The following is a 19,334-nucleotide window of genomic DNA, read 5'->3' as shown; positions in this document are numbered from 1 at the left end:
GCCCTTGTCCCCCGGGGAACACCAGCCTCCTCTGCAGCTCAGGAGTGCTGGGTGCGCTACCCGTCTTCCTCCCCTGAGACAGACTGACACTCCTTCCCCTCCCCCGGACATTGCTGGGGCTCTGCAGCCGCCCAGACCCAAAGTTTGCCTTGTTTTGGAAGTGGTGTTTGTTTTGGCTGGTGTCTGGTTTAACCTCTGCTCGCTGCTCCTGCCTTTACCTCTCCTGGGTGGGTGGAAAGGTGTAGGCGCTCAGGGTGCCTTGCTGGATTTGAACTTGAATGTGTGTGTGTGTGTGTGTGTGTGTGTGTGTGTGTGTGTTTGTGGTGTATAGAAAGAGAGAGAGAGAGCGAGCAAGCCAGGGGCCCAAAATTGAATGTTGTCCGCCATATATACATGTAATATATTTATGTATCAATATAGATATATGTATCTACTATATGTGTTTGCTCACTAACATATTTCTGAATATTGGTATTAAATTGGAAACCTTATTAAGTTGCAGAGCAGGGACAAAGGGCTGCAAGAGGATGTCTGTCAAAGCAAAGTCAAGCTTCCTGTTTCGGGTTAGAGATAGACCCCAGACATCCACCATAGGAGACACCTTGTAGTTTCCCATCTTATTACGTGGACTTGAAATAGAACTGGAAAGTAGTGTATGTCATAGCTACCTCCTTTTAGCTGCTCCATACCTGGAAAAGGAGGAGGGAGTGATCCACAGCACACGCTGTTTTTGTTTTTTGCTTTCCCTGGAGCTTGGAGAAAGACTACTTGATAAGCATCATCTTTTGATGTCACCAGACTTTCATGTTGATAAGATTCTCAGTATCAGGCCCAAAACATGGAATGAAGCTTTTTAAAATTGTTTTTTTTTTTTAAGTTTTAATTTTAATTCCAGTTAACATACAGTGTTACATTAGTTTCGGGTGTACAATATAGTAATTCAGTACTGCCATACATCATTCTGTGCTCCTCAGGACAAGTGCACTCTTTAATCCCTATCACCTGTTTCACCCTTCCCCCCCACCTCCTCCCTTCTGGTAACCATCAGTTTGTTCTCAGTAATTAAGAGTCTGTTTCTTGATTTGTCTCTTTCTTTTCCCTTTGCTTGTTTCGTTTCTTAAATTCCACATATGCGTGAAATCATATGATATTTGTCTTTCTCTTACTGACTTATTTTGCTAAGCATTATACTCTAGCTCCATCCATATCATTGTAAATGGGAAGATTTCATTCTTTTTGATGGTTGAATAATATTTCTTTAAATATATAATATATAACAAATATATAAAACACTTGGTCTTCTTCTGTATCTTGGCTGTTGTAAAGAATGCTGCTATAAACTATAAACATGGGGTGAATGGAAATGAAGCTTTTAAAAAAAGATTTTATTTATCCATTTGAGAGAGAGAGAGAGAGAGAGAAAGAGCGAGAGAGAGCATGAGATGGGAGAAGGTCAGAGGGAGAAGCAGACTCCCCATGGAGCTGGGAGCCTGATGGGAGACTTGATCCCAGGACTCCAGGATCATGACCCGAGCTGAAGGCAGTCGCCCAACCAACTGAGCCACCCAGGCACCCAGAAAGCTTTTCTTAAAAGCAATAGTTAATATGAAAGTTAACGTCAGTTGGATATTTAGAGTGGGGAGTGGTAGGTTAAAATCTAGTTCTAGAGGATTAGTGAGGGCTTTATGGCTCATTCGCAATATCACTGGGTTTGTAGGTTCTTTTTTTTTTTTTTTTCCTCTTACCACATAAGACTAGGCTTTATACTGCTGGGGTATGCATATGCCTATATGTTTGTGGGCATAACTTTAGCCACTCTGTAGTCTTTCACCTTTTAAAAAGGATTTCTGAAAATGTAATTAGTATTCATGGAACTTAGCATGACTGTTTAGCCCTTAAGTCCTTTGTATGTAGAAAGTTCTGCAGTTGCTGTTCTCTGGTTGAGCTGAACTAGGTAGACAAAATGTCAGTGTCTTAAAACACAAACCATGGCCATTACTTGAAGCCCTCAGAATATTCCCAAGTATATAAATTTATTAAATGCTGTTACAACTTCTCAGCTGAAAAAGAAATAAGTGACTGAGGCCGCACAGCAAGTAAGTGACAGCTGGGCACCTGCTAAGGCTTATTTTGTAGTCAATAATACATGGTATGTGATAAGAGAAAGTGGGCATATTAAATGTGAATATGTTGGTTCACCATTCCTAAGGAATTGGGGAGGGGACGGTCCTGGTGTTAGAATCATGCTCTCTTGAAGTATATATGATTTAGAAAGAACCCAAGGCACAGTGTATTTGCATGAATGAGTTTATATTCTTTTTTTTTTTTAAAGATTTTTTATTTATCTGACAGAGATCACAAGTAGGCAGAGAGGCAGGCGGGGCGGGGTGGGGGGGAGGCAGGCTCCCTGCCGAGCAGAGAGCCCGACGTGGGGCTCCATCCTAGGACCCTGGGATCATGACCTGAGTCAAAGGCAACGGCTTTAACCCACTGAGCAACCCAGGTGCCCTGAGTTTATATTCTTGATGTCCAGTTGAAACCTGCTTGTAGAAGACTGCTTCAGATGTTGGCAAAGGGAGACATGCCTAGAAGATTGCTTGTAGTAAATCTCAGCTGTAAGCTTTCTTACTCAGCCCAGCAAAATAAAATACATACTTCCCCATTAACCCAATATAATTGCAATAATCCAGTATTCTTCATACAGGTAAAAGTGAACATCAGAGGATTCTGGACAGGGAAATGTAATCAGAAGAGAGTGAAACAAAGCTAGCAGTCAGCAGCCACCTAATTTTTACCAGCCATTTTAGTGGTGTGTGCTGTTGTGTGATACGGTATGGTGTGGTGTGGCATATCTCGATGTGTGTGTGCGTGCTCCATTTACCTCAATTTGCATTTCCCCAGGAGTGTATTAGCCATTCTTTAAAACAAATGGAGACATTTTTAGCCTTTCCTTGTTAAACAGGAACCTGTAAGTTCAGAATTAAGTGGCCTAACAGGTATAACTGCCCAAATCATGGAGGCACTAACTATCCCTGGTAATTTCTATGGTAACAGCCAGATTTTTTTTTCTTAATAAGCATGTAATTAAGATTACCATAACATTTCAGGCAGGGTGAAAATCTTACCTGGAATAAATGTTTTACAAAAATACTTAATTTTGTCTCCTCCTTGCAGTAAAAAATAAACTACTATACCTATTACTTTGTTATGAAAGTGAGTTATGTTAAGGATTTTTTTGTGTTAAAAAAATATATGTATATTTTTAAATAGATTTAATTTTTTTCAGAGCAGTTTTATGTTCACAGAAAAATTATGGGGAAGGTACAGAAAAATCCCATACATCCCCTACCAACGCACATGCCAGCCTCCCCCACGATCAACATCCCCCACCAGACTGATTGATTTGTTGTAGTTGACATTGACATATCATTATTTCCCAAAGTCCATAGTTTGCATTAGGGTTCACTCTTGGTATTGTACATTCTATGTTTTTAATATTTATTTATTTAATATCTTTATTTCATTTGAGAAAGAGACATAGCAAGGGAGGGAACACAAGCAGAAGTGGAAGAGGGAGAAGCAGGCTTTCTGCTGAGCAGGGACCCCGATGCAGAGCTCAATCCCAGGACCCTGGGATCATGACCTGAACCCAAAGACAGATGCTTAATGACTGAGCCACCTAGGTGTCCCCATTATATGTTTTTTAAAAAAATATATTTTTTAAAACAATATTTATTTGAGAGAGAGAGAGAGAAAGAGAGAGCATGAGAGGGGGTAGGGTCAGAGGGAGAATTGGGACTCCATCCTGGGACTCCAGAATCAAGACCTGAGCTGAAGGCAGTCACTTAACCAACTGAACAACCCAGGTGCCCAAGACTTAATTTTTTTTAAAAGATTTTATTTATTTATTTGACAGAGATCACAAGTAGGCAGAGAGGCAGGCAGAGAGAGAGGAGGGGAAGCAGGCTCCCTGCTGAGCAGAGAGCCCGATGCGGGGCTTGAACCCAGGACCCTGGGATCATGACCTGAGCCGAAAGCAGAGGCTTTAACCCACTGAGCCATCCAGGCGCCCCCAAGACTTAATTTTTTTTATTGCGCTTTTAGGTTAATAGCAAAATTGAGAGAGAGAGGTGGATAGTGTTACCAAAAACCCCCTTGCCACACACATACAAAGCCTTCCCCATTAGGAATACTCCCTTCCAGAGTGGTACATTTTTTACAATTGGTGAACTTATATTGGCAAATCATAATTACCCCAAGTCCATAGTTTACATTATGGTTCACTCTTGGTGTTGAACATTGTATGGATTTGGACAAATGTATAGTGGCATGTATTTACCATTAAAATACCATACAGAATAGTTTCACTGACCTAAAAATCCTCTGTGAACTGTATAGTCATCCCTTCCACTTACTCCCAACCCCAGGAAACCACTGATCTTTTTACTGTCTCCATAGTTTTGCCTTTTTTAGAATGTCATATAGTTAGAAAAATACAGTATGTAATCTTTTCAGATTGGCCTCTTTCACTAGTAATACACATTTAAGATTTCTCCATGTCTTTTTTTTTTTTTTTTAAGATTATTTATTTATTTATTTGACAGAGAGAGATCACAAGCAGGCAGAGAGGCAGGCAGAGAGAGAGGAGGAAGCAGGCTCTCCGCCGAGCAGAGAGCCCGATGCGGGGCTCGATCCCAGGACCCTGAGATCATGACCTGAGCCGAAGGCAGCGGCCCAACCCGCTGAGCCACCCAGGCGCCCCCCTCCATGTCTTTTGATAGGTTGATGACTCATTTCTTTTTAGTGCTGAATAATACTCCATTGTCTGGTGGTACCACAGTTTATTTATCCATTCAGGAACTGGAGGACATCTTGGTTTCTTTCAGGTTTTGGCCGTTAGAGATCAAGTTGCTATAAACATCTGTGTGCAGGTTTTTGTGTGGACTTAAGTTTTCATTTCCTTTGTGTAAATACCAAGGAGTGTGATTGCTAGATCATATTGTAAGACTATCTTTAGTTTTGTAGGAAACTGCCAAATTGCCTTCCAAAGTGGTTGTACCATTTTATAGTCCCCTCAGCAATGCATGAGAGTTCATGTTGCTCCATATTCTCACCAGCATTTGATGATATCAGTATTTTTTATTTTGACCATGGGAACATAGTGATATCTTGTTTTAATTTGTAATTCCCTAATGACATGATGTTGGACATCATGTCATATGTTTATTTGCCATCTTGCATTATATTTTAAGGCATCATAATAGCCTATTTGAAAAAGGTCTTTTGGTCCTATTTTTAGAGTATTTATCTTCATTTGCTGATTTATTTTAAAAGCTGGATTCCATGGGACGCCTGGGTGGCTCAGTTGGTTAAGCGGCTGCCTTCGGCTCAGGTCATGATCCCAGTGTCCTGGGATCGAGTCCCAGATCGGGCTCCTTGCTCATCAGGGAGCCTGCTTCTCCCTCTGCCTCTGCCTTCCATTCTGTCTGCCTGTGCTTGCTCTCTCTCCCTCTCTCTCTCTGACAAATAAATAAATAAAATCTTTAAAAAAAAAAGCTGGATTCCAGGACTAGGTGAAAAATGGTAGAACAAAACCCTTTATTTTTTATTTTATATTTTTATTTTTATTTTTTTTAAAGATTTTTATTTATTTATTTGACAGACAGAGATCACAAGTAGGCAGAGAGGCAGGCAGAGAGAGGAGGAAGAAGGCTCCCTGCCGAGCAGAGAGCCTGATGCGGGGCTCGATCCCAGGACTCTGAGATCATGACCTGAGCCGAAGGCAGAGGCTTTAACCCACTGAGCCACCCAGGCGCCCCTATTTTTTATTTTTTAAAGTTTTTATTTATTTGACAGAGAGAGAGATCACAAGTAGGCAGAGAGGCAGGCAGAGAGGGAGGGGGAAGGAGACTCCCTGCTGAGCAGAGAGACTGATGCGGGGATGCAGGGCTTGATTTCAGGACCCTGAGACCATGACCCGAGCTGAAGGCAGAGGCTTAACCCACTGAGCCACCCAGGCACCCCATATTTCTTATTTTTTTTAAAAGGATTTTATTTATTTATTTGAGAGAGAAACAGATAGAGAGAGCCCCAGCAGGGAGGAGAGGAAGAAGTAGGCTCCCTGCTGGGCAGGAGCTGGACATGCTCCCGAGGACTCTGGGAGCATGATCTAAGCTGAAGGCAGACCCTTAACCGGCTGAGCCACCCAGGTGCCCTAGAACAAAGCCCTTTAAATTAGAAAAAGAAAACATAAATGTCTGAGGAACATAGTTTTTGTTTTAAGACAAAGAACCTCAAATGTTAGAGTGATTGGTTTCTCAGGTTGTGAAGTATTTCATTAGTGTTCAAAGACCAGCATTTTACTAGAAGCCATAGGATGGTGTGGTAGGATTCAGGTTTGGGTTTGACCTGTATTTGAGTTTCTGTTGCTCATCACGGACAGTTCTAGGTGCTGAGCTTACAACAATGAACCAGACACAAATCCCTGTCTTCATGGAGTTGACATTCCAATGCAAATTTTTTTTAATTCTTCAGTTTATTTGAGTAAGAAACGATTTGAAGTATGACCCCCAGAGGGGCACCTGGCTGGCTCAGTTAGTAGAGCACGTGACTCTTGATAAACCGGTTTTGAGTTTAAGCCCCATGATGGGTGTAGAGCTTGCTTTAAAAAAAAAAAGGGGAATATAGCCTCTAGAAATAAAATATCTACCTTAAACTAGCAAGTTTTATATTTGGTGTAATGAATTAAACTATATAGATTTATTTATAATATTTATCTTTTAGGATGGTGTGTTAGTCCCTGGGAATGCTGTGCATATTTGAAGTAGTCATAATTTTATTTTTTATGATAGTCAACTCTTTTTATTTTGAAATAGTCTGTTTTTAAATTGAGATACAATTAACATAACGTTATATTAGTTTCAGGTATACAACATAATGATTTGGAATTTGCAAATTTTGTGAAATGATCACCACACTAAGTCTACATCTGTCACTATACATTTTTTTGTATGTTCAGAACTTTTATGATAGACTCTCTTAGCAAGTTTCAAATGTATAGTATGATATTAACTATAGTCACCATGCTATTAAATCCCCATGACTAATTTATTTTATAACTGGAAGTTTGTAACTTTTGATCACTTTCACCCCTCACTCCCCCACCTATCTGTCCTCTATATTGATGAGTTCGAGTTTTTTGTTTGTTTGTTTTAAGGTTTTTTATTTATTTGACAGACAGCACTAGTAGGCAGAGAGAAAGGCAGAGAGAGAGAGGGGGAAGCAGGCTTCCTGCCGAAGCAGAGAGCCTGATGTGGGACTCGATCCTAGGACCCCGGGATCACGACCTGAGCCGAAGGCAGCAGCTCAACCCACTGAGCTACCCAGGCGCCCCAAGTTTTTGTTTTTAGATTCCACATGTAAATGAGATCATATGGTGTTTGTCTTTCTTTTTCATGATGGTTAACTCTTAGACATTAAGGGGAGTAGCTGTAAGACACTGCTGATTCTGTAATATCAGGGGATATCACTGAATTGGAAAAAAGCTAATAAATGTCTGATTATTTAAGCAGCTTTGATTGAGTTAAAGAAGTAAAACATGGCTGCTAGAAGCAGGGGATATTTTAAAAATTCCTGTGCATGGAATCACGTTTTTGTTTTTTTAAAGATGTATTTATTTTAGAGAGAGCTTGAGGGGTGGGGGGAAGGCAGAGAGAATCTCAAGTGGTCTCTCCGCTGAGTGCCGAGAATGTGGGGACTCGATCCTGTGACCCTGAGATCACCGCTGTAGCATAAGTCAGGAGTCGTAAGCGAGGGGGTGGGGGTGGGAGGGTTGGGGGCTGGGTGGTGCAGTTGGCTGGGTGTTCAACTCTTGGTTTTGGCACAAGTCATGATCTCAGGGGTCCTGAGATTGGCCCCAAGTGGTTGCTCTGAATTCAGTGAGGAGTCCGCTGAAGTTTATCCCTCCCTCACCCTCCACCCCTCCCCGTGCTTGTGCTGTCTCTCTAAAATAAATAAGTAAATCTTAAAAAATATAAAAGGAGTTGGTTGCTCAGGGCATCTGGGTGGTGCAGTCAGTTAAGTGTCTGGCTCTTGGTTTTTGGCTCAGGTCCTGATTTCTCTGTTGTGACTGAGCCCTGTGTTGGGCTCCCCACTCAGCGTGGAGTCTGACTGAGAGTCTCTCTCCCTCTCCTTCTGCCCCTTCTGCTTGTGTGGGCTCTCTCTTTCTCACATAAATAAAATCTTCACTTTAAAAAAAAAGATTTTATTTATTTCTTTGAGAGAAAGCGAGAGAGATCACAGAGGGAGAGGGAAAAGCAGACTCACTGCTGACTGAGAGGAGAGGGGCCGGATGCCAGGACCCTGAGATCATGACTTGAGCTGAAGGCAGCCACTCAACTGACTAAGCTACCCAGGTGCCCCAATAAATAAATCTTAAAAAAAAGGGGGGTCCATGGCTCAACTGATTGAGCCTCCCGGGTGCCCCATGCATGGACTCACCTTTGGGAAGAAGTCCTATTTAAAGGTTTTCTTTAATTCATTGAAGCAGCTGATTAATCATTAAAGAAAACTATAGGTAAAAGTCAAAATTCTTGTGAACTTTCCATTGTTAGATTATTTTAGACTATTAGTCTAAAATAAAAGTAAAAAGTCAAAATTCTTGTGACCTTTCCATTGTTAGATTATTTTAGACTATTTTTTAAAAATGCAAATAAGACAGTTCTCTATTTTTGCGTCTTTTTATCATGTCCCTCTGAACATAGACTTTAAGGAGATAGAGGCCAGAACACTAAAACAGTAATTAAGAATGCATGCTGTTTGAGATAGTGTTCTTTTATCGTTAAAAAAAACCAATAATGCCAGCAGATCTAGGAAGTCCCAGAGCCAAACCATTGTGTGGTTAAAGGAGGGACATTTGCATAATAGTTGCTTGTTTCCACTTTTATAACAAAAATACTTCAGGTGTGTAAAACTTAGAGGATTACCCAACAAATACTTAAAACAGTTCACATTCAGTATGAAGGTTTCCTGTAACCTCCTTCTCTGGTCCCATTCTCTTCCCTGCAACCTCAGAGGTTCCTGCTGTCCTGAATTTGGTGTGCATGAACTGAAAAAAATGGGACACCTGGGTGGCTCAGCCGGTTAAGCGGCTGCCTTTGGGATCCCAGGATCCCAAGGTCCTGGGATTAAGTCCCAACATCCAGCTTCTTGTTCAGCGGGGAGCCTGCTTCTCCCTCTGCCTGCTGGTTCCCCTGCTTGTGAGCGCTCTCTTTCTCTGACAGATAAAAAAAAATCTTTAAAAAACAAAACAAAAAAAAATGTTAGTACTTTTATTATATGTGTAGATAACGTGTATCTGTATAGCGTGTGTGTATATATGTTACTAAAACAATACATTGTTTTGTATGGCTTTTCAGCTTTTTAAAAAAAAAGATTTTATTGGGGGCGCCTGGGTGGCTTAGTGGGTTAAAGCCTCTGCCTTTGGCTCAGGTCATGATCCCAGAGTCCTGGGATAGAGCCCCGGATCATTGGGCTGTCTGCTCAGCAGGGAGCCTGCTTCCTTCCCTCTCTGCCTGCCTCTCTGCCTACTTGTGATCTCTGTCCAATAAATAAATAAAATCTTTTTTTAAGATTTTATTTATTTATTGGACAGAGAGAGAGAGAGAGAGTGAGAGTGAGGGAGCACAAGTAGGCGGAGCAGCAGAAGGAGAAACGGGCTCTCCGCTGAGCAGAGAGCCCAACACCGGGCTCCATCCCAGGACCCCGGGATTATGACCTGAACTGAAGGCAGGTGCTTAATGACTGAGCCACCCAGGTGTCCCTGTATGACTTTTCAACTTAAAATTAGAAGTATTGTACTCTGTAACCTGCAGCTTGCTCTTCCTCTCATTATGTTTTTGAGATTCATCTTTGTTGACACATGTAGCTCTAGTTCATTCATGTTTCCTTTTTAAGAATCTTCATTACTTAGTCTTACAGTGACTCATCATTATGGTGTTGTAGAGGCCTTTATGCCTGAGGGAAGTGGCATTTTTATTTGTATAGAAGGTCACATGACTGGGGGACTGTGCTAAACATGTACAAATATTAAAAACTCCATTATAGTTAGTAAAACGCACACTGATATGATATTCTTGAGGTGTTAGAGGACCTTAGAGTTAATTGATTGGGCTTTCATAGGCTTGCTTTTTTCTCATCTTTTTTTTTTTTAAATTTCTGGTGCAGCCTGTGAATGAATGTCACCATCTTGATATTTATTTTGTTACATTTTTAAAATTTAAATTCAATTAGCCATCACATAGTACATCATTAGTTTCAGATGTAGTGTTCAACAGTTCATCAGTTGTGTATAACACCCAGTGCTCATCACATCGTGTGCCCTCCTTAATGCCTATCACCCACCCTCTCATCTTTTTTTAAATGGAAAATCTCAAACAAGTGGATAGAATAATATATTAAACTCCTCTGTCCTTACCATCCATGGTCAACAACCAAGAGTGCACACGTGATCAGTTCTGTTCCATCTGTGTTCTTAGTTTTGTACCCTACCTGCTCTGTTATCCTAAAGCAAATCTCATACATCACAAGATTCATAGGGTTTATCTTTAAAGAAGGAACCTGGGCGTGGTCAGAGGAGCTGGAAACATGGAGGGGTTTAATATAGGCAGAAAAGGTATCTGTGGCCTTTGGTCAAATGGCAAGACTGAAGGATGGTTGCATGTGATTGAGCTATTTGCAGTCTTTAAGATAAGGATATTTGAGACTGATTTAGAAAGATTAGGTAAACCAATAGGGAGACTGAAAAGGTAACAAAAGTGAAGACTAGAAATACAAGATGGGGGCACCTGGCTGGTTCAGTTGGTGGACATGTGACTCTAGATCTTGAGGTCTGAGTTCAAGCCCTGAGTTGGGTTAGAGATTACTTTATTTTATTTTATTTTTTTTAAAGATTTTTATTTATTTGACAGAGATCAGAAGCAGGCAGAGAGGCAGGCAGAGAGAGAGGAGGAAGCAGGCTCCTTGCTGAGCAGAGAGCCCGATGCAGGGCTCGATCCCAGGACCCTGAGATCATGACCTGAGCCGAAGGCAGCGGCTTAACCCGCTGAGCCACCCAGGCGCCCCTAGAGATTACTTTTAAAACAATGCAAGGTGGTTTTGAATATTGGCCTAGTTTCACATACATAACTGGGGACTGTTCTACTTTAAGGGTATGGAAAATTGGTTGTGAGGAAATCTTGAATTGTTTCAGTAATTATCAGTAAGTTTTTAAAGAGGGTTTGGTTCCTTTCCAGGTTTTTTTTTTTTCAGATTTTATCTTTGTTTTGTAAAGGTAAGTATCTAGGATTTTGTATTTATATCATTCTCTACTTTAGTACATGTCTTCTGATGGGCAACTGAGTCTGTTTGGGCCGCTAGAACAAAATACCACAGTCTGGGTTGCTTATAAACCATGGAAATTTACTGCCCACAGTTCTAGAGGCTGGTAGCCCAAGATCATGGTGCCAGCATGTTTGCCTTCTGGTGAGGAGCCCCTTTCCTGGTTTATAGCTGGCCCCTTCTTGCTGTGTCCTTAAATAGTGGAAAGGGCTAGGGATCTCTCTGTAGCCTCTTGTTAAGGCATTAAATCCCATTCATGAGGGCTCTATCCTCATGACCTAAGGACCTTCCAAAGGCCCTGCCTCCTAATACCTTCACATTGGGCATTAGAATCTCAACATGTGTGTTTTGTGGGGGACACACTTGCAGAGCGTAGCAGAAACTAACTAGCCTGGGTTGCTCAGGCCAGTGGGGTTTCCTGGGGCAGGAGACTCAGTTTTCAAAGAAGGACAGTTGCAGGCAAATTGGGATGGTTGGTCACTCCCTCTAATGGTTACCACATTAATTATCTATTGCTCTGTAGTGACTTTGCATAAATTTAAATTGCAGCTTAAAACAACACATTTATTATCTTGTTCCTTTGGGTCAGGAATCCTGACATGGCTTACTTGGGTCCTCAGGTCAGGGTTTCACAAGGCTGAAATCAAGGCATTGGCTGGGTGGCATTCCTTTGTGGAGCTCGGGGACCTCTTCCAAGCTCATGTCATTGTTAGTAGAATTCAGTTCCTTGTGAGTTCAGGACTGAAACTCTCAGCTACTAGAGACTACCTGCAGTTCCGTGCCACATGGCTCTTTCCATAGGCAGTTCATAATATGGCTGCTGGCTTCTTTCAGGAGATTCTCTCTCTCCAGTTTGCTCAGAGGATAGACACCCCATTGCCTCTGCTGTATACAGCCATAGCCATAGAAGCAAGTCACAGGTTTGGTTTTGCACCGAAGAGGAGAGGATTATTCAAAAGCAAAGACCCCAGGAAGTGAGAATTATTGGTGGTATGTGTCACCTTAGGAACTTTGTACCACACTTGCCTTCCAGACTTTTCTGAAGCAGAAAATTACTGTTTAGCTTTTTGGGGCCAGATAGTATAGATGTTTTTGCTCAACCACTTATTTAAAATTTCTTTATCTTTTTAAAATATACCTTCATGCATAATTCATTTTCTTATGCCATGTAGAACTGGCAACTATGTTATCTTCTTATGTATTATTTTCAATTTTAGTCTTTAGGCCATTTGTTTTTCCTTTTAACTTGTAGGAGGCAGGAAAAGAAGTGGAAAAGCAGTCCACTCCTGCCTGGAACACTCTAAAGCAGGCCTGGGTCCATTTTGGGGGTCTGTGAATTTAGTTGTGGAAAAACATACATTTGTATTTATACCAATCTTTAACTGAAATCAAGCATTTCCTTCTATTGTGTATATAGGCAAACAAACCACAGTATTCGTAGTGGTACCTATGATTTTATCACTTGTAGAAATAGGATTTTTTAGAATCATAATCAAACACATGCGTTACTACCACAAACTTGCTTTTTAATATTTTGGTAGCTATATTTCAGTATGTTTCTTTTATAGTCCTATTTTAAGTGTTTCATGTTATACATTTAAAAACAGTATTCTGAAAAGAGGTCCATGCTCTCTACCAAAGGGCAGGGGGCATGGCACAAAAACAATGAATAAGCCTTGTTCTGAAGAGTTGTGAGGTGTCTGGACTAGGAATTTCAGTTCTTCATGGTTGATTGTTTCCAAAGTCAGAATGGCAGCAGCACTGCTGGCAAGTCTGGGTCAGGAACGAGATTCCATAAGGCTGCAGTGGTCCCAACCCCTCCAGTCAGCCCTTTGAGGGGGGAAAGGAAGGCGGGAGAGAATGAGTGTTCAGCTGCTTCCACCAGGACTTCACCCTGCAGTCCCTCCCGTCCCTGCTCAACTCTCCCTGCTCCTGACCTTTCTATCTGGCCCTCTCTACTCTGCTTCATTCCAGGGAACCCCTGTGGAGCACATGCCAGCTGGCTTTTGGGCCTGTTTTATTTACCACTATTCTCTGTACTTCAGAGACTGGCTAGAACATGAACCTGAAAGGAAAAGTGATTTTTAACAGACTGGAGAAACTCCACTCTCCTCATAATTTAATTCAGGACCAGGAGAGGCTATTTAATATTAGGTTAGTAGTAAACGTTTGCTTTGACTTAATTCATTTGTAACACTTTGCCATTGGTTTACAGAAAAATAGCTTTGTTCAGCCTCCTGGGGGTAATTAAATGTTTCACCTGTGTTAATTTCCTGACTAATTGAAGTGAATCCCATAAATGCCAGCAATTAAGAGTTGTTTTTGCTTTTTTTAAAAACAGGCTTTCTTAAATGTGTAATGTTTGTCCTATGCCTTCAAAAGAACATATTTAATGCAGTATTCTCTTTGTTGATCCCTTAGTTCAGGGTCGGTCTTGTGAAAAACAGATGATTTTACATGAACAGGTTTTTGGCCCTGGAGATGTTTGGTGTACTTGCTTTAGGAGTTTTTTTTTCCTCCTTTAGGATTTCTTTGAAATTGTTTTAAAATGTTTTAATTCCTCTCCTTTGCATACATTCTGGTAATTTTGAGTCCTATTACTGAGAGATGGCACTGGAAGCAAAATGTGTAAAATTTACCATGCGGATGTCTTTTTTTGTTTGTTTGTTTGACAGAGATCACAAGCAGGCAGAGAGGCAGGCGGGGGTGGGGGGGAGCAGGCTTCCCGCTGAGCAGAGAGCCTGATGTGGGGCTCAATCCCAGGACTCTGGGATCATGACCTAAGCCAAAGGCAGAGGCTTAAGCCACTGAGCCACCCAGGCTCCCCACCATGCGGATTTCTTAAAATTCTCTTTCTCTCTCTCTCTTTTTTTTAAAGATTTTATTTATTTATTTGACAGCGATCACAGGTAGGCAGAGAGGCAGGTAGAGAGAAAGAGGAGGAAGCAGGCTCCCTGCTGAGCAGAGAGCCCGATGCAGGGCTCGATCCCAGGACCCTGGGAACATGACCTGAGCCGAAGGCAGAGGCTTTAACCCACTGAGCCACCCAGGCGCCCCTCCTTTTTTTTTTTTAAGAGACAGAGAGAAGGAGAGTGCAAGCTGGGGAGAGAGGGGCAGAGGGGAGAGGATCTTTTTAAAAAAATACCTCCCCTTTTTAAAAAGATTTTATTTATTTGACAGAGAGAGTGGGTGCGAGAGATAGAGCACAAGCAGGGGAAGTAGGAGAGGTAGAGGGAGAAGCAGACTCCCCTGCTGAGCAGGGAGCCCTATGCGGGGTTCAGTCCCAGGACCCTGGGATCATGACTCCAGCAGAAGGCAGAGGGTTAATGACTGAGCCACTCAGGCACTGTTGGAGAGAATCATTTTTTTAAAAGATTTTATTTATTTATTTGACAGAGAGAGAGAGATCACAAGTAGGCAGAGAGGCAGGCAGAGAGATGGGGGGAAGCAGGCTCCCTGCCGAGCAGAGAGCCCAATGCAGGGCTGGATTCCAGGACCCTGGGATCATGACTTGAGCCGAAGGCAGAGGCTTTAACCCACTGAGCCACCCAGGTGCCCCTGGAGAGTGAGAATCTTAAGCAGGCTCCAGACCCAGCCTGGAGTTTCACTTGAGGCTGGATCTCTCAGCCCTGAGATCATACCCTGAACCAAGATCAAGAGTTAGACACCCAACCAACTGAGCCACCCGGGCACCCCTGGATTCTTTTAATTTATTCTTTGTTCTCTATCAGGTTTACTTTACCTTGGCACTATTGACACTTTGGGCCAGATCATTCTCTGCTGTGGGGGCTGTCCTATGTGTTATACAATGTCTAGCAGCACCCCTGGTCTCTATCCAGTAGATGCCAGTATCTGCCCTTCCCTGAGTTGTTACAACCAAAAATGTCTCTAGATAATTGTCTCTTGGGGCAAGATCTACCCTGGTTGTAGATATGTGATAACAATCATGGTAGGTACTACCACTTATTTACTGATTACAATATAATTGGCCTTGTCCTATAACTTGTAGACTGCTCATCTCATTTAATTTTCATAAGCAAACCACAAAGTAGGTATTATTGCCCCCACTTTGAAGAAGATAAAGTGGAGGTACAGAGATTCAGTAACTTGCCCATGGTCACATAGATAAGTGATTTCTGGTAATATTTTTCATAGTTATTTGGGTTAAAATTCAGTCTTTGTTGAAGAGACAAACTAAAAAAGGGTGGGTTTCCTGATGATGTCTCAGTGGAAAGGCTATGGCTTTCAGAGCAATTCTGTGTGAATGTTGGAATTCTTGCTTAAAGGAGTGAATCTGTCTATGGGTCTGTGTAGGGGATTTGGACCTACTTCTAAGGAGGTTCAGTATGGTAAAGAAGAATGTCAAACAGTCTACGGTCAAGGCTGATTAAATTTCAAAGCCAAGGAAGCCATCAGAAATTGGGATAAGGCTTCAGGTACCCCTTAATAATTTATTTTATTCTACCTAATATATCTAAAATACTATCATTTCAGGGCCGCCTGGTTGGCTTAGTTGGTGGAGTATGTGACTCTTGATCTAGGAGTTGTGAGTTTGAGCCCCATGTTCAGTGTAGTGATTACTTAAGAATAAAACGCTTAGAGATGCCCTTCAACAGAAGAATGGATAAAGATGTGGTCCATATATGCAATGGAATATTACTCAGCCGTCAAAAAGGATGAATACCCAACTTTTGCATCAACATGGATGGAACTGCAGGGGATTGTGCCGGGTGAAATAAGTCAAGCAGAGAGCGTCAGTTATCTTATAGTTTCACTTACATGTGGAACGTAAGGAATAGCATGGAGGACATTAGGAGTAGGAAGGGAAAAACAAAGGGGGGCGGAATCGGAGAGGGAGATGAACCATGAGAGACTATGGACTCCAAGAAACAAACTGAGGGTTTTAGAGGGAGGGGGTTGGGGGAGTGGGTTGGCCCAGTGATGGGTATTAAGGAGGACACTGTGTTATATATAAACAATGAATCTTGGAACACTGCATCAAAAACTAATGATGTACTGTATGGTGACATAACATAATAAAAAGTAAATAAAAATAAAATGCTTAAAAATTTTTTAAGCTGGGGATTTGGAAAATGTCAAGACAAGGTTTATATGACAAGAAGAAAAATTAATACATTGCTTGGTGGGGAAATCAAGGTTTAGTAGAATTTTTGCTTAGTTTGAATTTTAGAAAGCATTTTCAAGATTTTATTTTGATACTAAATATTTATGTTAATGTGGGCTCAGTGGTCTTGTTCTGGAAATAAACTTGTCTTTTTAAATATTTCTATGTCGGGGCGCCTGGGTGGCTCAGTGGGTTAAAGCCTCTGCCTTCGGCTCAGGTCATGATCCCAGGGTCCTGGGATCGAGCCCCGCATCGGGCTCTCTGCTCAGCAGAGAGTCTGCTTCCTCCTATCTCTCTCTGCCTGCTTCTCTGCCTACTTGTGATCTCTGTCAAATAAATAAATAAAATCTTAAAAAAAGTAAATATTTCTATGTCAATTCTCCCAAACATAATTTGATGATTCAAGTCGGAAAAAGGAAAGAAATGAGCGAAATCTTGCCATTTGCAACAACATGGGTGGATCTAAAGGGTATAATGCTAAGTGAAATAAGTCAGTCAGAGAAAGAAAAATATGATATGATTTCACTCATGTGGATTTTAAGAAACAAAACAAAGGAAAAAATAAACAAAAAAAACCAGACTCTTAACTCTAGAGAATAAACTGTTATCAGAGGGGACGTCGGTGGGGGGAGAATGGATGAACTAGGTGGAGGGGATTCAGAGTACATTTATCATGATGAACACTGACTAACATATAGCATTGCTGAATCACTGTATTGTACACCTGAGATTAATACAATACTCTAGGTTAACTGTACTGGAATATGAAGGCTGGTGCTTGTGTGGTGGTTTTGGAGGTAAAAGCTACATGTAGATCATGGCAGAACATCAGTATTTGTACATAGGGAGAGAGCCTGGGTCCCATATCCTTATAAAACTGCCTTATTAGTCCAAGACTGTCCAATTGTATACTAGTTTTACTAGTATAAAAGAGAAAGAGCAGGAGCAGGGGAGAGGGGCAGAAAGAGAAGCAGATTCCCCGCTGAGCAGGGAGACTGACATGGGGCTGGATCCTAGGACCCCAGGATCATGACCTGAGCTGAAGTCAGAGGCTTAAATGACTGAGCCACTCAGGTGCCCTTCCATCTTATTTTTTAAAAAATCTGTATATATCGAGTTTTTTCAATTATACAAAATTTACAAAGGTATTTACAACTTGTAAGCTAACTTTAAAATATTTACTAATCTGTCTTATCAGCTGATTTTAAATTCCACATTTTACATGTTCTCTTACTATTTGAAGTTTTAAGTATTTGTTTCATAGAATTTATTTTGGGGGCACCTGGGCGGCTTAGTGGATTAAGCCGATGCCTTTGGTTTAGGTCATGGTCTCAGGGTCCTGGGATCGAGCCCTGCATCAGGCTCTCTGCCCAGCAGGGAGCCTGCTTCCTCCTCTCTCTCTGCCTGACTCTCCGCCTGCTTGTGATCTCTCTCTCTTTCAAATAAATAAATAAAATCTTTAAAAAAAAGAATTTTATTTTTTATAAAGGGATAAGACTTAACTCACATGTGATTATTATTGTTTAAAAATAGATATTAAATTGAGTATAAACCAGTAAAAAAAAAAAATTGGGGTAAGGCTGTGTATTCAGGGCCCCGAAGCAAATGGCACACTCAGAGGGTATTACTGAAAACATTGTGGGGACACGGAGAGATTAGTAGCAGCACGAAGCCATTGCTGTCCCTAGATCTGGCCTAGGAAAGCAGTGCTGTTGCTGGAGGAACAGTGGTCTAGAGGAATGCAGTCATTGCCAGAACTGTGGCTGGGGAGGGGCTGTGGCTGGGGAGGGGCTGGTGAGCTGAGGGACAAATAACCAACTCTGTCTCCTGTTGTCTGATGTGCTCCAGTGCCCAGCTGGAAGCCAGAGGCTGGAAAGCCTGGGTGCTGGAGCTATAGAGACCAGTCTCCTGTGCAGAGTGGATGAAGAAGGGTTGTGGTTCTGGGGGACAAATGGAGGAAAAGCCAGCACGGGCTAAAGGTGAACTGGGAGCCACCACCCTGGATCCTAGGAGAATGGGGCATGGCGGGTGGAGGGGGCAAGGGAAGTCCATTTGTGCCAAGCCAGGCTTGGGTGTGCAGACTTCCATGAGGGAAAGAGAGGACTGGACAGGAGTGACTGGTCCATCTGAGCTGCTGCTTCCCACTTCCTCAGGGAAGTGTGGGGTTGGCTCTGCATTTGGATATGGGATGTGTGCACATGTGTGCTTTTTTGATCAGAGTGGGACATTTCCATGGGTTGCTGGGTTCTTGTTCAGGGCACTGGGAAAAATAACAGGAATAGAGTAGCCCTCTTGAGATTCTGCCAAGAGTAGTTGCACATGGTGGGAAAGGTTGCCCCGGGGACCAGAGATGAATTCAGCGGAGTAGAAAGTATATTAACAACATTTGGGGGTATGACCTAGCATTAGTTTGGCAATTTTTTTTCCTGAAGGATAAGAAGGATTTTTTTTTTCCCTGAAGGATACGAAGGATTTGTCCTCATCCCAAAATCACTGTATATGTATATGTGTCCACTAAGAATTTCTCTGTACCTTGCTCAAACTTACTAGGGCCCTATTGAGCAAACCGAGGACTTAAAAAAGAATCTTCCTCATATACTGCAAAGTAAAAGCAAGAAAGAGCTTTGTTCTCTTTTACATTCTTCATGGGCTAGCATATCTTCTGGAAAACTTGTTGCCATGGCAATGGGATATTATCTATCTCTGTAGTGTACTACATAAAAATAGGCCTTTGTGTTTGAGGGTGATGTCGGTGACAGGTGGTTGGGTGAATGTATAGCGGGGTGCCTTGTCAGCATTCCATTGTTTAAGGTTGTGAAATCAAAATGAGTAT

At 41.9% G+C, this 19,334-nt stretch overlaps 1 protein-coding gene across 5 annotated transcripts in view; it reads left to right on the top strand.

The window, feature by feature from the left end:
* Positions 1 to 19,334, top strand: part of REPS2 (RALBP1 associated Eps domain containing 2) — a 222,139-nt gene that overhangs the window by 518 nt on the left and 202,287 nt on the right. The window lies entirely within an intron of this gene.

This window comes from Lutra lutra, chromosome X (assembly GCF_902655055.1).
Source record: "Lutra lutra chromosome X, mLutLut1.2, whole genome shotgun sequence".
Classification (NCBI taxonomy): domain Eukaryota; kingdom Metazoa; phylum Chordata; class Mammalia; order Carnivora; family Mustelidae; genus Lutra; species Lutra lutra.
Note: the sequence above shows the minus strand (reverse complement) of the source record. Positions and strands in the feature narration are given on the sequence as shown.